Below are 14,475 nucleotides of genomic sequence, written 5' to 3'. Positions count from 1 at the left end.
AAGTTCCACTAGTACAACCCCTAAGAGATTTGATAGGAAAGACACTTGTAACTGTTCCTAGCATGTTTTAAGTGTGGTGGATATGCATGCCAGAAACATGTTGAGGATGCAAGTGGCCAAATGATCAAAAAATTTCAAGGAGTAGAAAAAATTAAATTCTCAAGTTTACGTGTGGTGGGATATTTACCGGAGCCCAACAACCCACTTTTTGCCTATCCTTAAAAATCACAGATACTTTTTGGAATTATTTCTCTCAGTATTTTTGCATTTCCATTTTGGATGTTCAAAATTTTCTTTTTCAGATCCAAACTTTTGTTTTCACTCTTCCATTTTTCTTGCAAAGAAAAACGATATATGATCACAACAAAATGAAAATCTTAGATTTTATGTATGCATAAGAATTTGGAAACTATAACAAATGCAAGAGAAGAAAATTATTTCACACACTAAAAAATGAACCCCAAAGTTTTGTTATCCATGTTTGGGAAGTTCCACTAGTACAACCCCTAATAGATTTTATAGGAAAGAGACTTGTAACTGATCCTAACATGTTTTAAATGTTGTGGATATGCATGCCAGAAACATCTTGAGGATGCAAGTGGCTTAATGATCTGAAAATTTCGAGGAGTAGAAAAAATTAAATTCTCAAGTTAACGTGTGGTTGGATATTTATCGGAGCCCAACAACCCACTTTTTGGCTATCTTAAAAAATCACAGATATTTTTTGAAATTAACTTTCTCAGCATTTGTGCATTTCTTTTATGGATGTTCAATTTTTTTTTTCATATCCAAACTTGAGTTTTCACTCTCCCATTTTTCTCATAAAGAAAAAAGAAATAAGATCAAAACAAAAATAAAATTTTAGAGTTTATGTATGAAAAAGAATTTAGAAACTTTAACAAATGCAAGTGAAGAAAATTATTTCACACACTAAAAAATGAACTCAAAGGTTTGGTTATCCATGTTTGGTAAGTTCCACTAGAACAACCCATAATAGATTTGATAGGAAAGAGACTTGTAACGCATCCTAACATGTTTTAAGTGTGGTGGATATGCATGCCAGAAACATGTTGAGGATGCAAGTGGCCTAATGATCGAAAAATTTCAAGGAGTAGAAAAAATTAAATTCTCAACTTAACGTGTGGTTGGATATTTACCGGAACCCAACAACCCACTTTTTGCCTATCCTTAAAAATCACAGAGACTTTTTGGAATTATCTCTCTCAGCATTTGTGCATTTAGATTTATGATGTTCTAATTTTTTTTTTTCAGATCCAAACTTGAGTTTTCACTCTCCCATTTTTCTTGCAAAGAAAAAAGATATAACATCACAACAAAATGAAAATTTTAGAGTTTATGAATGCTAAAGAATTTGGAAACTGTAACAAATGCAAGTGAAGAAAATTATTTCACGCAATAAAAAATGAACCCCAATGTTTTGTTATCCTTGTAAGGGAAGTTCCACTTGTACAACCCCTAATAGATTTGATAGGAAAGAGACTTGTAACTAATCCTAACATGTTTTAAATGTGGTGGATATGCATGCCAGAAACATGTTTAGGATTCAAGTGGCCTAATGATCCAAAAATTTCAAGAACTTGAAAAAATTAAATTCTCAAGTTAACGTGTGGTTGGATATTTACCGGAGCCCAACAATCCTTTTTTTGCCTATCCTTAAAAATCACATATACTTTTTGGAATTATCTCTTTAGCATTTGTGCATTTCCATTTTGGATGTTCAAATTTTTTTTTCCAGATGACATCAAAATGAAAATTTTAGAGTTTATGTGTGCAAAAGAATTTGGAAACTATAACAAATGCAAGTGAGGAAAATTATTTCAGGCACTAAAAAATGAACCCAAAGTTTTGTTATCCATGTTTGGGATGTTCCACTAGCACAACCCCTAATAGATTATATAGGAAAGAGAGTTGTAACTGATCCTAACATGTTTTTTGTGTGGTGGATACTCAAGCCAGAAACTTGTTGTGGATGCAAGCGGGCTAATGATCCAAAAATTTCCAGGAGTAGAAAAAATTAAACTCCCAAGTTAAGGTGTGGTTGGATATTTACCGGAGCACAACAACCCACTTTTTGCCTATCCTTAAAAATCACAGATACTTTTTGGAATTATCTCTCTCATAATTTGTGCATTTCCATTTTGGATGTTCAAAATTTTTTTTTCAGATCCAAACTTGTGTTTTGACTCTCCCATTTTTCACGTAAAGAAAAAAGCTATAAGATCACAACAAAATGAAAATTTTAGAGGTTATGTATGCAAAAGAATTTGGAAACTATAACAAATGCAAGAGTAGAAAATTATTTCATGCACTAAAAAATGAACCCCAAAGTTTTGTTATCCATGTTTGGGAAGTTCCCCTAGTACAACCCCTAATAGATTTGGTAGGAAAGAGACTTGTAACTGATCCTAACATGTTTTAAATGTGGTGGATATGCATGCCAGAAACATGTTGAGGATGCAAATTGCCTAATGATCCAAAAATTTCAAGGAGTATAAAAAATTAAATTCTCAATTTATCGTGTGGTTGGATATTTACCGGAGCCCATCCACCCAGTTTTTTCCTTTCCTTAAAAATCACTGATACTTTTTGGAATTTTCTCTCTCAGCATTTGTGCATTTCCATTTTGGATGTTCAAATTTTTTTTTTAGTCCAAACTTGAGTTTTCACCCTCCCATTTTCTCGTAAAGAAAAAAGATATAAGATCACAAAAAAAATAAAATATTAGAGTTTATGTATGGAAAGGAATTTGGAAACTCTAACAAATGCAAGTGAAAAAAAATTACTTCATGCACTACAAAATAAACTCCAAAGTTTTATTATCAATGTTTGGGAAGTTCCGCTAGTACAACCCCTAATACATTTGATAAGAAAGAGACTTGTAACTGATCCAAACCTTTTTTAAGTGTGGTGGGTATGCATGCCAGAAACATGTTCTGGATGCAAGTGGCCTAATGATCCAAAAATTTCAAGGAGTTGAAAAAATTAAATTCTCAAGTTAACCAGAGCCCAACAACTCACTTTTTGCCTATCATTAAAAACCACAGATACTTTTTGGAATTATCTTTCTCAGCATTTGTGCATTTCCATTTTGGATGTTCAATTTTTTTTTTTTGATCCAAACTTGAGTTTTCAATCTCCCATTTTTCTCGTAAAGAAAAAAATATAAGATCAAAACAAATTGAAAATTTTAGGGTTTAAGTATGCAAAGGAATTTCGAAACTATAACAAATGCAAGTGAAGAAAATTATTTCACGCACTAAAAAATGAACCCCAAAGTTTTGTTATCCATGTTTGGGAAGTTCCACTCGTAGAACCCCTAATAGATTTGATTAGAAAGAGACTTGTAACTGATCCTAACATATTTTAAGTGTGGTGGATATGCATGCAAGAAACATGTTGATGATGCAAGTGGCCTAATGATCCAAAATTTCAAGGAGTAGAAAAAATTAAATTCTCAAGTTAACGTGTGGTTGGATATTAACCGGAGCCTAAAAACTCACTTTTTGCCTATACTTAAAAATCACAGATACTTTTTGGAATTATCTCTCTCAGCGTTTGTGCATTTCCATTTTGGATGTTCAAATTTTTTTCTCAAATCCAAACTGGTGTTTTGACTCTCGCATTTTTCTCGTAAAGAAAAAAGATATTAGATCACAACAAAATGAAAATTTTTTAGTTTATGTATGCAAAAGAATTTGGAAACTATAACAAATGCAAAAGAAGAAAATTATTTCACACACTAAAAAATGAACCCCAAAGTTTTGTTATCCATGTTTGGGAAGTTCCACTAGTACAACCCCTAATAGATTTGATTGGAAAGAGACTTGTAACTAAACCTAACATGTTTTAAATATAGTGGATAAGAATGCCAGAAACATGTTGAGGATGGAAGTGGCCAAATGGTCCAAAATTTCAAGGAGTAGAAAAAATTAAATTCTCAAGTTAACGTGTGGTTGGATATTTACCGAAGCCCAACAACCCATTTTTTGCCTATCCTTAAAAATCACAAAAACTTTTTGGAATTATCTCTCTCAGCATTTGTGCATTTCAATTTTGGATTCTCAAATATTTTTTTTTCAGATCCAAACTTGTGTTTTCACTCTCCCATTTTTCTCGTAAAGGAAAAAGATATAAGATCACAACCAAATGCAAATTGTAGAGTTTATGTATGAAAAATAATTTGGCAACTATAAAAAATGCAAGAGAAGAAAATTATTTCACGCACTAAAAAAAGAACCCCAAAGTTTTGTTATCCATGTTTGGGAAGTTCCACTAGTACAACCCCTAATAGATTTGATAGGAAAGAGACTTGTAACTGATCCTAACATGTTTTAAGTGTGGTGGATATGCATGCAAGAAATATGTTGAGGATGGAAGTGGCCTAATGATCTAAAAATTTCGATGAGTAGAAAAAATTAAATTCTCAACTTAACGTGTGGTTGGATATTTATCGGAGCTCAACAACCCACTTTTTACAAATCCTTAAAAATCATAGATACCTTTTGGAATTATCTCTCTCTGCATTTGTGCATTTCCATTTTGGATGTTCAAATTTTTTTTTCCAAATCCAAACTTGAGTTTTCACACTCCCATTTTTCATGTAAAGAAAAAAGATATAAGATCACGACAAAATTAAAATTTTAGAGTTTATGTTTGCAAAAGAATTACGAAACTATAACAAATGCAAGTGAAGAAAATAATTTCACGCTCTAAAAAATGAACCCCAAACTTTTGTTATCCATGTTTGGGAAGTTCCACTAGTACAACCCCTAATAGATTTGATAGGAAAGAGACATGTAACTGATCCTAACATGCTTTAAATATGGTGGATATGCATGCCAGAAACATGTTGAGAATGCAAGTGGCCTAATGATCCAAATATTTCAAGGAGTAGAAAAAATTAAATTCTCAAGTTAACGAGTGGTTGGATATTTACCGGAGCCCCACAACCCACTTTTTTCCTATCCTTAAAAATCACAGATACTTTTTGGAAATATCTCTCTCAGCATTTGTGCATTTCGATTTTGGATGTTCAAATTTTTTTTTTAGATCCAAACATGTGTTTTCACTCTCATATTTTTCTTGTAAAGAAAAAAAAATATTAGATAACAACAAAATGAAAATTTTAGAGTTTATGTATGCAAAATAATTTGGAAACTATAACAAATGCAAGAGAAGAAAATTATTTTACGCACAAAAAAAATGAACCCCAAAGTTTTGTTATCCAAGTTTGGGAGTTCCACTAGTACAACCCCTAATAGATTGGATAGGAAAGAGACTTGTAACTAAACCTAACATGTTTTAAATGTGGTGGATAAGAATGCCAGAAACATGTTGAGGATGCAAGTGGCCTAATGATACAAAAATTTCAAGGAGTAAAAAAAATTAAATTCTCAAGTTAGCGTGTAGTTGGATATTTACCGGAGCCCGACAACCCACTTTTTGCCTATCCTTAAAAATCACAGATACTTTTTGGAAATATCTCTCTCAGCATTTGTGCATTCCGATTTTGGATTCACAAATTTTTTTTTTCAGATCCAAACTTGTGTTTTCACTCTCCCATTTTTCTCGTAAAGAAAAAAGATATAAGATCACAACAAAATGAAAATTGTGGAGTTTATGCATGCATAATAATTTGGCAACTATAACAAATGCAAGAGAAGAAAATTATTTCACACACTAAAAAATGAACTCGAAAGCTTTGTTATCTATGTTTGGGAAGTACCACTAGTACAACTCCTAATAGATTTGATAGGAGAGAGACTTGTAACTGATCCTAACATGTTTTAAGTGTGGTGGATATGCATGCCAAAACCATGTTGAGGATGCAAGTGGCCTTATGTTCTAAAAATTTCTAGGAGTAGAAAAAATTAAATTCTCAACTTAACGTGTGTTTGGATATTTACCGGAGCCCAACAACCCACTTTTTACTTATCCTTAAAAATCACCGATACTTTTTGGAATTATCTCTCTCAGCATTTGTGCATTTCCATTTTGGATGTTCAAATTTTTTTTTCCAAATCCAAACTTGTGTTTTCACTCTCCCATTTTTCTCGTAAAGAAAAAAGATATAAGATCACAAAAAAATGAAAATTTTAGAGTTTATATATGCAAAAAAATTGGAAACTATAACAAATGCAAGTGAAGAAAATTATTTCATGCACTAAAAAAGAACCCCAAAGTTTTGTTATCCATGTTTGGGAAGTTCCACTAGTACAACCCATAATAGATTTGATAGGAAACAGACTTGTAATGGATCCTAACATGTTTTAAGTGTTGTGGATATGCATTGCAGGAACATGTTGAGGATGCAAGTGGCCTAATGATCCAAAAATTTCAAGGAGTAGAAAAAATTAAATTCGCAAGTTAACGTGTGGTTGGATATTTTTCGGATCCCAACAACCCCCATTTTGCCTATCTTTAAAAATAACAGATACTTTTTGGAATTATCTCTCTCAGCATTTGTGCATTTCCTTTTTGGATGTTCAAATTTGTTTTTTTAGATCCAAACATGAGTTTTCACTCTCCCTTTTTTCTCGTAAGAAAAAAGCTATAAGATCACAAAAAAATGAAAACTTCAGAGTTTATGTATACAAAAGAATTTGGAAACTATAACAAATGCAAGAGAAGAAAATTATTTCCGCACTAAAAAAAGAACCCCGAAGTTTTGTTATCCATGTTTCGGAAGTTCCACTAGTACAACCCCTAATAGATTTGATAGGAAAGAGACTTGAAACTGATCCTAACTTGTTTTAATTGTGGTGGATATGCATGCTAGAAACATGTTGAGGATGCAAGTGGCTTAATGATTAAAAAATGTCAAGGATTAGAAAAATTAAATGCTCAAGTTAACGTGTGGTTGGATATTTACCGGGCCAAGCAACCCAGTTTTTTCCTATCCTCAAAAATCATAGATACTTTTTGCAATTATCTCTCTCAGCATTTGAGCATTTCCATTTTCGATGTTCAATTTTTTTTTTAAGATCCAAACTTGAGTTTTCACACTCCCATTTTTGTCGTAAAGAAAAAAGATATAAGATCACAACAAAATGAAAATTGTAGAGTTTGTGTATGCTAAAGATTTTGGAAACTGTAACAAATGCAAGTGAAGAAAATTATTTCACGGACTAAAAAGTGAACCCCAAATTTTTGTTATCCATGTTTGGGAAGTTCCACTTGTACAACCCCTAATAGATTTGATAGGAAAGAGACATGTAACTGATCCTAACATGTTTTAAATGTGGAGGATATGCATGCCCAAAACATGTTGAGGATGCAAGTGGCCTAATGATCCAAAAATTTCGAGTAGAAAAAATTAAATTCTCAAGTTAACGAGTGGTTGGATATTTACCGGAACCCAACAACCAACTTTTTCCCTATCCTTAAAAATATTTTTGAATTATCTCTCGCCGCATTTGTGCATTTCCATTTTGGATGTTCAATTTATTTTTTTCATATCCAAACTTGAGTTTTCACTCACCCATTTTTCGCGTAAAGAAAAAAGATATAAGATCACAACAAAATGAAAATTTTACGAAGTTTATGTATGCAAAAGAATTATGAAACTATAACAAATGCAAGTAAAGAAAATTATTTCACACACTAAAAAATGAAGCCCAAAGTTTTGTTATCCATATTTGGGAAGTTCCACTAGTACAAAACCTAATAGATTTTATAGGAAAGAGACTTTTAACTGATCCTAACATGTTTTAAACGTGGTGGATATGCATGCCAGAAACATGTTGAGGATGCAAGTGGCCTAATGATCCAAAAATTTCAAGGACTAGAAAAATTTAAATTCTCAAGTTAACGTGTGGTTGGATATTTACCGGAGCCCAACAACCCACTTTTTACCTATCCTTCAAAATCACAGATACTTTTTGGAATTACCTCTCTCGGCATTTGTACATTTCCATTTTGGATGTACAATTTTTTTTTTCAGATCCAAACTTGAATTTTCACTCTCCCATTTTTTTTAGAAAGAAAAAAGATAGAAGACCCCAACAAAATTAAAAATTTAGAGTTTATGTATGCAAAAGAATTTGGAAACTATGACAAATGTAAGAAAAGAAAATTATTTCACGCACTAAAAAATGAAATCCAAAGTTTTGTTATCCTTGTTCGGGAAGTTCCACTAGTACAACCCATAATAGATTTGATAGGAAAGAGACTTGTAATGGATCCTAATATGTTTTAAGTGTGGTGGATATGCATGCCAGAAACATGTTGAGGATGCAAGTGCCCTAATGTTCCAAAAATTTCGAGTAGAAAAAATTAAATTCTCAACTTAACGTGTGGTTGGATATTTATCGGAGCCCAACAACCCACTTTTTGCCTAAGCTTAAAAATCACAGATACTTTTTGGAATTATCTCTCACAGCAATTGAGCATTTCCATTTTAGATGTTCAATTTTTTTTCTTCAGATCCAAACTTGAGTTTTGACTCTCCCATTTTTCTCGTAAAGAAGAAAGATATAAGATCAAAACAAAATGAAAATTTTAGAGTTTATGTTTGCAAAAAAATTTGTAAACTGTAACAAATGCAAGAGAAGAAAATTATTTCACACACTAAAAAATGAAACCCAAAGTTTTGTTATCCAAGTTTTTGAAGTTCCACTAGTAGAACCCCTAATAGATTTGATAGGAAAGAGACTCGTAACTAATCCTAACATGTTTTAAATGTGGTGGATAAGCATGCCTGAAACATGTTGAGGATGCAAGTGGCCTAATGATCCACAAATTTCAAGGAGTAGAAAAAATTAAATGCTCAAGTTAACGTGTGGTTGGATATTTACCGAAGCCCAACAACCCACTTTTTGGCAATCCTAAAAAATCACAGATATTTTTTTGGAATTAACTCTCTCTGCATTTGTGCATTTCCTTTTTGGATGTTCAATTTTTTTTTTCTTATCCAAGCTTGAGTTTTCACTCTCCCATTTTTCTCGTAAAGAAAAAAAGATATAAGATCACAACAAAATAAAAATTTTAGAGTTTATATATGCAAAAGAATTTGGAAACTATAACAAATGCAAGTGAAGAAAATTATTTCATGTACAAAAAATGAACTCAAAGGTTTGGTTATCCATGTTTGGGAAGTTACACTAGTACAACCCCTAATAGATTTGATAGGAAAGAGACTTGCAACGGATCCTAACATGTTCTAAGTGTGGTGGATATGCATGCCAGAAACATGTTGAGGATGCAAGTGGCCTAATGATACGAAAATTTCAAGGAGTAGAAAAAATTAAATTTTCAAGTTAACGTGTGGTTGGATATTTATCGGAGCCCAACAACCCACTTTTTGCCTATCATTAAAAATCACAGAGACTTTTTGGAATTATCTCTCTCAGCATTTGTGCATTTAGATTTTTGATGTTCAAATTTTTTTTTTAGATCCAAGCATGAGTTTTCACTCTCCCATTTTTCTCGTAAAGAAAAAAGATATAAGATCACAAAAAAATGAAAATTTTATGGTTTATATATGAAAAACAATTTGGAAACTATAAAAAATGCAACTGAAGAAAATTATTTCACGCACTAAAAAATGAACCCCAAAGTTTGGTTATCCATGTTTGGGAAGTTCTCCTAGTACAACCCCTAATAGATTTGATAGGAAAGAGACTTGTAACTGATCCTAACATGTTTTAAATGTGGTGGATATGCATGCCAGAAACATGTTGAGGATGCAAATTGCTTAATGATCCAACAATTTCGAGTAGAAAAAATTAAATTCTCAAGTTAACGTGTGGTTGGATATTTATCAGAGCCCGTCCACTCACTTTTTGCCTTTCCTTAAAAATCACAGATACTTCTTGGAATTTTCTCTCTCTGCATTTGTGCATTTCCATTTTGGATGTTGAAATTTTTTTTAATCCAAACTTGAATTTTCATCCCTCCGTTTTCTCGTAAAGAAAAAAGATATAAGATCACAAAAAAATTAAAAATTTAAAGTTTATGTAAGCAAAGGAATTTCGAAACTATAACAAATGCGAGTAAAGAAAATTAATTCACGCTCTAAAAAATGAACCCCAAAGTTTTGTTATCCATGTTTGGGATGTTCCACTCGTAGAACCCCTTATAGATTTGATAGGAAAGAGACTTGTAACTGATCCTAACATGTTTTAAATGTGGTGGATATGCATGCCAGAAACATGTTGAGGATGCAAGTGGCCTAATGATCCAAAAATTTCAAGGAGTAGAAAAAATTAAAATCTCAAGTTAACATGTGGTTGGATATTTACCTGAGCCCAACAACTCACTTTTTGCCTATCCTTAAAAACCACAGATACTTTTTGGAATTATCTCACTCAGCAATTGTGCATTTAGATTTTTGATGTTCAAATTTCTTTTTTCAGATCCAAACTTGAGTTTTCACTCTCCCGGTTTTCTTGTAACGAAAAAAGATATAAGATCACAACAAAATGAAAATTTTAGAGTTTATGTATGCTAAAGAATTTGGAAACTGTAACAAATGGAAGTGAAAAAAATTATTTAATGCACTAAAAAACGAACCCCAATGTTTTGTTATCCATGTATGGGAAGTTCCACTTGTACAACCCCTAATAGATTTGATAGGAAAGAGACTTGTAACTGATCCCAACATGTTTTAAATGTGGTGGATATGCATGCCAGAAACATGTTGACGATGCAAGTGGCCTAATGATCCAAAAATTTAAAGGACTAGAAAAAATTAAAATCTCAAGTTAACATGTGGTTGGATATTTACCGGAGCCCAACAAACCTTTTTTTGCCTATCCTTAAAAATGACAGATACTTTTTGGAATTATCTCTCTCAGCATTTGTGCATTTCCATTTTGGATGTTCAAATTTCTTTTTTTCGATCCAATCTTGAGTTTTCACTCTCCTATTTTTCTCGTAATGAAAAAAGATATAAGATCACAAATAATTAAAAAATTTAGAGTTTTGTATGCAAAAGAAGTTGGAAACTATAACAAATGCAAATGTAGAAAATTATTTCAGGCACTAAAAAATGAACCCCAAACTTTTGTTATGCATGTTTGGGAAGTTCCACTAGTACAACCCCTAATAGATTTGATAGGAAAGAGACTTGTAACTGATCCTAACATGTTTTAAGTGTGGTGGATATTCATACCAGAAACTTGTTGAGGATGCAAGTGGCCTAATGATCCAAAAATTTCCAGGAGTAGAAAAAATTAAACTCTCAAGTTAACGAGTTGTTGGATATTACCGGAGCCCAACCACCCACTTTTTTCCTATCCTTAAAAATCACAGATACTTTTTGGAATTATCTCTCTCATCATTTGTGCATTTCCATTTTGGATGTTCAAATTTTTTTTTTTCATATCCAAACTTGTGTTTTCACTCTCCCATTTTTCTTGTAAAAAAAAACATATAAGATCACAACAAAATGAAAATTTTAGAGTTTAGGTATGTGAAAGAATTTGGAAACTATAACAAATGTGAGAGAAGAAAATTATTTCACGCACTAAAAAATGAACCCCAAAGTTTTGTTATCCATGTTTGGGAAGTTCCCATAGTACAACCCCTAATAGATTTGATAGGAAAGAAACTTGTAACTGATCCTAACAAGTTTTAAATGTGGTGGATATGCATGCCAAAAACATGTTGAGGACGCAAATTGCCTAATGATCCAAAAATTTCATGGAGTAAAAAAAATTAAACTCTCAAGCTAACGTGTGGTTGGATATTTACCGGAGCCCATCCACCCACTTTTTTCCTTTCCTTAAAAATCACAAATACCCTTTGGAATTTTCTCTCTCAGCATTTGTGCATTTCCATTTTGGATGTTCAAATTTTTTTTTTAATCCATACTTGAGTTTTCACCCTCCCATTTTTTCATAAAGAAAAAAGATATAAGATCACAACAAAATTAAAATTTTAGAGTTTATGTAAGCAAAGGAATTTGGAAAGTATAACAAATGCAAGTGAAAAAAATTATTTCACGCACTGAAAAATGAACTCGAAAGTTTTGTTAGCAATGTTTGGGAAGTTGCGCTAGTACAACCCCTAATAGATTTGATAGGAAAGAGACTTGTAACTAATCCTAACCTGTTTTAAGTGTGGTGGATATGCATGCCAGAAATATGTTCAAGATGCAAGTGGCCTAATGATCCAAAAATTTCAAGGAGTAGAAAAAATTAAATTTTCATGTTAACGTGTGGTTGGATATTTACCGGAGCCCAACAACTCACTTTTTGCCTATCCTGAATAACCACAGATACTTTTTGAAATTATCTCTCGCAACATTTGGGCATTTCCATTTTGGATGTTCAATTTTTTTTTTTTTCATATCCAAACTTGAGTTTTCACTCTCCAATTTTTCTCGTAAAGAAAAAGGATATAAAATCACAACAAAATGAAAATTTTAGGGTTTATGTATGCAAAGGAATTTCGAAACTATAACAAATGCAAGTGATGAAAATTATTTCACGCACATAAAAATTAACCCCAAAGTTTTGTTATCCATGTTTGGGAAGTTCCACTCGTAGAACCCGTAATAGATTTGATAGGAAAGAGACTTGTAACTGATCCTAACATTTTTTAAGTGTGGTGGATATGCATGCCAGAAACATGTTGAGGATGCAAGTGGCGTAATGATCCAAAAATTTCAAGGAGTAGAAAAAATTAAATTCTCAAGTCAACATGTGGTTGGATATTTACCGGAGCCATCAACCCACTTTTTGACTATCCTTAAAAATCACAGATACTTTTTGGAATTATCTCTCTCAGCATTTGTGTATTTCCAATTTGGATGTTCAAATTTTTATTTTTCAGATCCAAACATGTGTTTTCACTCTCCCATTTTTCTCGTAATGAAAAAGATATTAGATCACAACAAAATGAATATTTTAGAGGTTATGTGTGCAAAAGAATTTGGAAACTATAACAAATGCAAGAGAAGAAAATTATTTCACGCACTAAAAAATGAACCCCAAAGTTTTATTATCCATGTTTGGGAAGTTCCACTAGTACAACCCCTAATAGATTTGATAGGAAAGAGACTTGTAACTGATCCTAACATGTTTTAAATGTGGTGGATATGCATGCCAAAAACGTGTTGAGGATGCAAGTGGCTTAATGATCCAAAAATTTCAAGGAATAGAAAAAATTAAATTCTCAAGTGAACGTGTGGTTGGATATTTACCGGAGCCCAACAAACCACTTTTTGCCTATCCTTCAAAATCACAGATACTTTTTGGAATTATCTCTGTCAACATTTGTGCATTTCCATTTTGGATGTTCAAATTTTTTTTTCAGACCCAAACTTGAGTTTTCTTTCTCCCATTTTTCCTGTAAAGAAAAAAGATATAAATCACAAAAAAATTATAATTTGAAAGGTTATGTATGCAAAAGAATTTGGAAACTATAACAAATGCAAGGGAAGAAAATTATTTCATGCATTAAAAAATGAACTTCACAGTTTGGTTATCCATGTTTGGGAAGTTCCACTAGTGCAACCCCTAATAAATTTGATAGGAAAGTGACTTGTAACTGATGCTAACATGTTTTAAGTGTGGTGGATATGCATGCCAGAAACATGTTGAGGATGCAAGTTGCCTAATGATCCAAAAATATCAAGGAGTAGAAAAAATTAAATTCTCAAGTTAACGTGTGGTTGGATATTTACTGGAGCCCAACAACCCACTTTTTGCCTATCCCTAAAAATCACAGATACTTTTTGCAATTATCTCTCTCAGCATTTGTGCATTTCCATTTTGGATATTCAATTTTTTTTCAGATCCAAAATTGGGTTTTTACTCTCCTATTTTTCTCGTAAAGAAAACAGATATAAGCTCAAAACAAAATGAAAATTTTAGAGTTTTTGTATGCATAAAAATTTGGAAACTATAACAAATGTAAGTTAAGAAGATTATTTCACGCACAAAATAATGAACTCCAAAGTTTTGTTATCCTTGTTTGGGAAGTTCCACTAGTACAACCTCTAATAGATTTGATAGGAAAGATTCTTGTAACAGATGCTAATATGTTTTAAGTTTGGTGCATATGCATGCGAGAAACTTGTTCAGGATACAAGTGGCCTAATGATCCAAAAATTTCAATGAGTAGAAAAACCTAAATTATCAAGTTAAAGTGTGGTTGGATATTTACCGGAGCCCAACAACGAACTTTTTGCCTATCCTTAAAAATCACAGATACTTTTTTGAATTATCGCTCTCAGCATTTGTGCATGTCCATTTTCGATGTTCAAATATTTTTTTTCAGATCCAAACTTGAGTATTCACTCTCCCATTTTTCTCATAAAGAAAAAAGATATAAGATCACTACAAAATGAAAATTTTAGAGTTTATGTATGCAAAAGAATTTGGAAACTATAACAAATGCAAGTGAATAAAATTATTTCACGGACTAAAAAGTGAACCCCAAATTTTTGTTATCCATGTTTGGGAAGTTCCACTAGTACAACCCCTAATAGATTTGATAGGAAAGGGA

Source organism: Aristolochia californica, unplaced genomic scaffold (assembly GCF_029961685.1).
Source record: "Aristolochia californica isolate CCGP_79_NKW_82.1479 unplaced genomic scaffold, dmAriCali1.0.hap1 SCAF_10, whole genome shotgun sequence".
Lineage (NCBI taxonomy): Eukaryota > Viridiplantae > Streptophyta > Magnoliopsida > Piperales > Aristolochiaceae > Aristolochia > Aristolochia californica.
Note: the sequence above shows the minus strand (reverse complement) of the source record.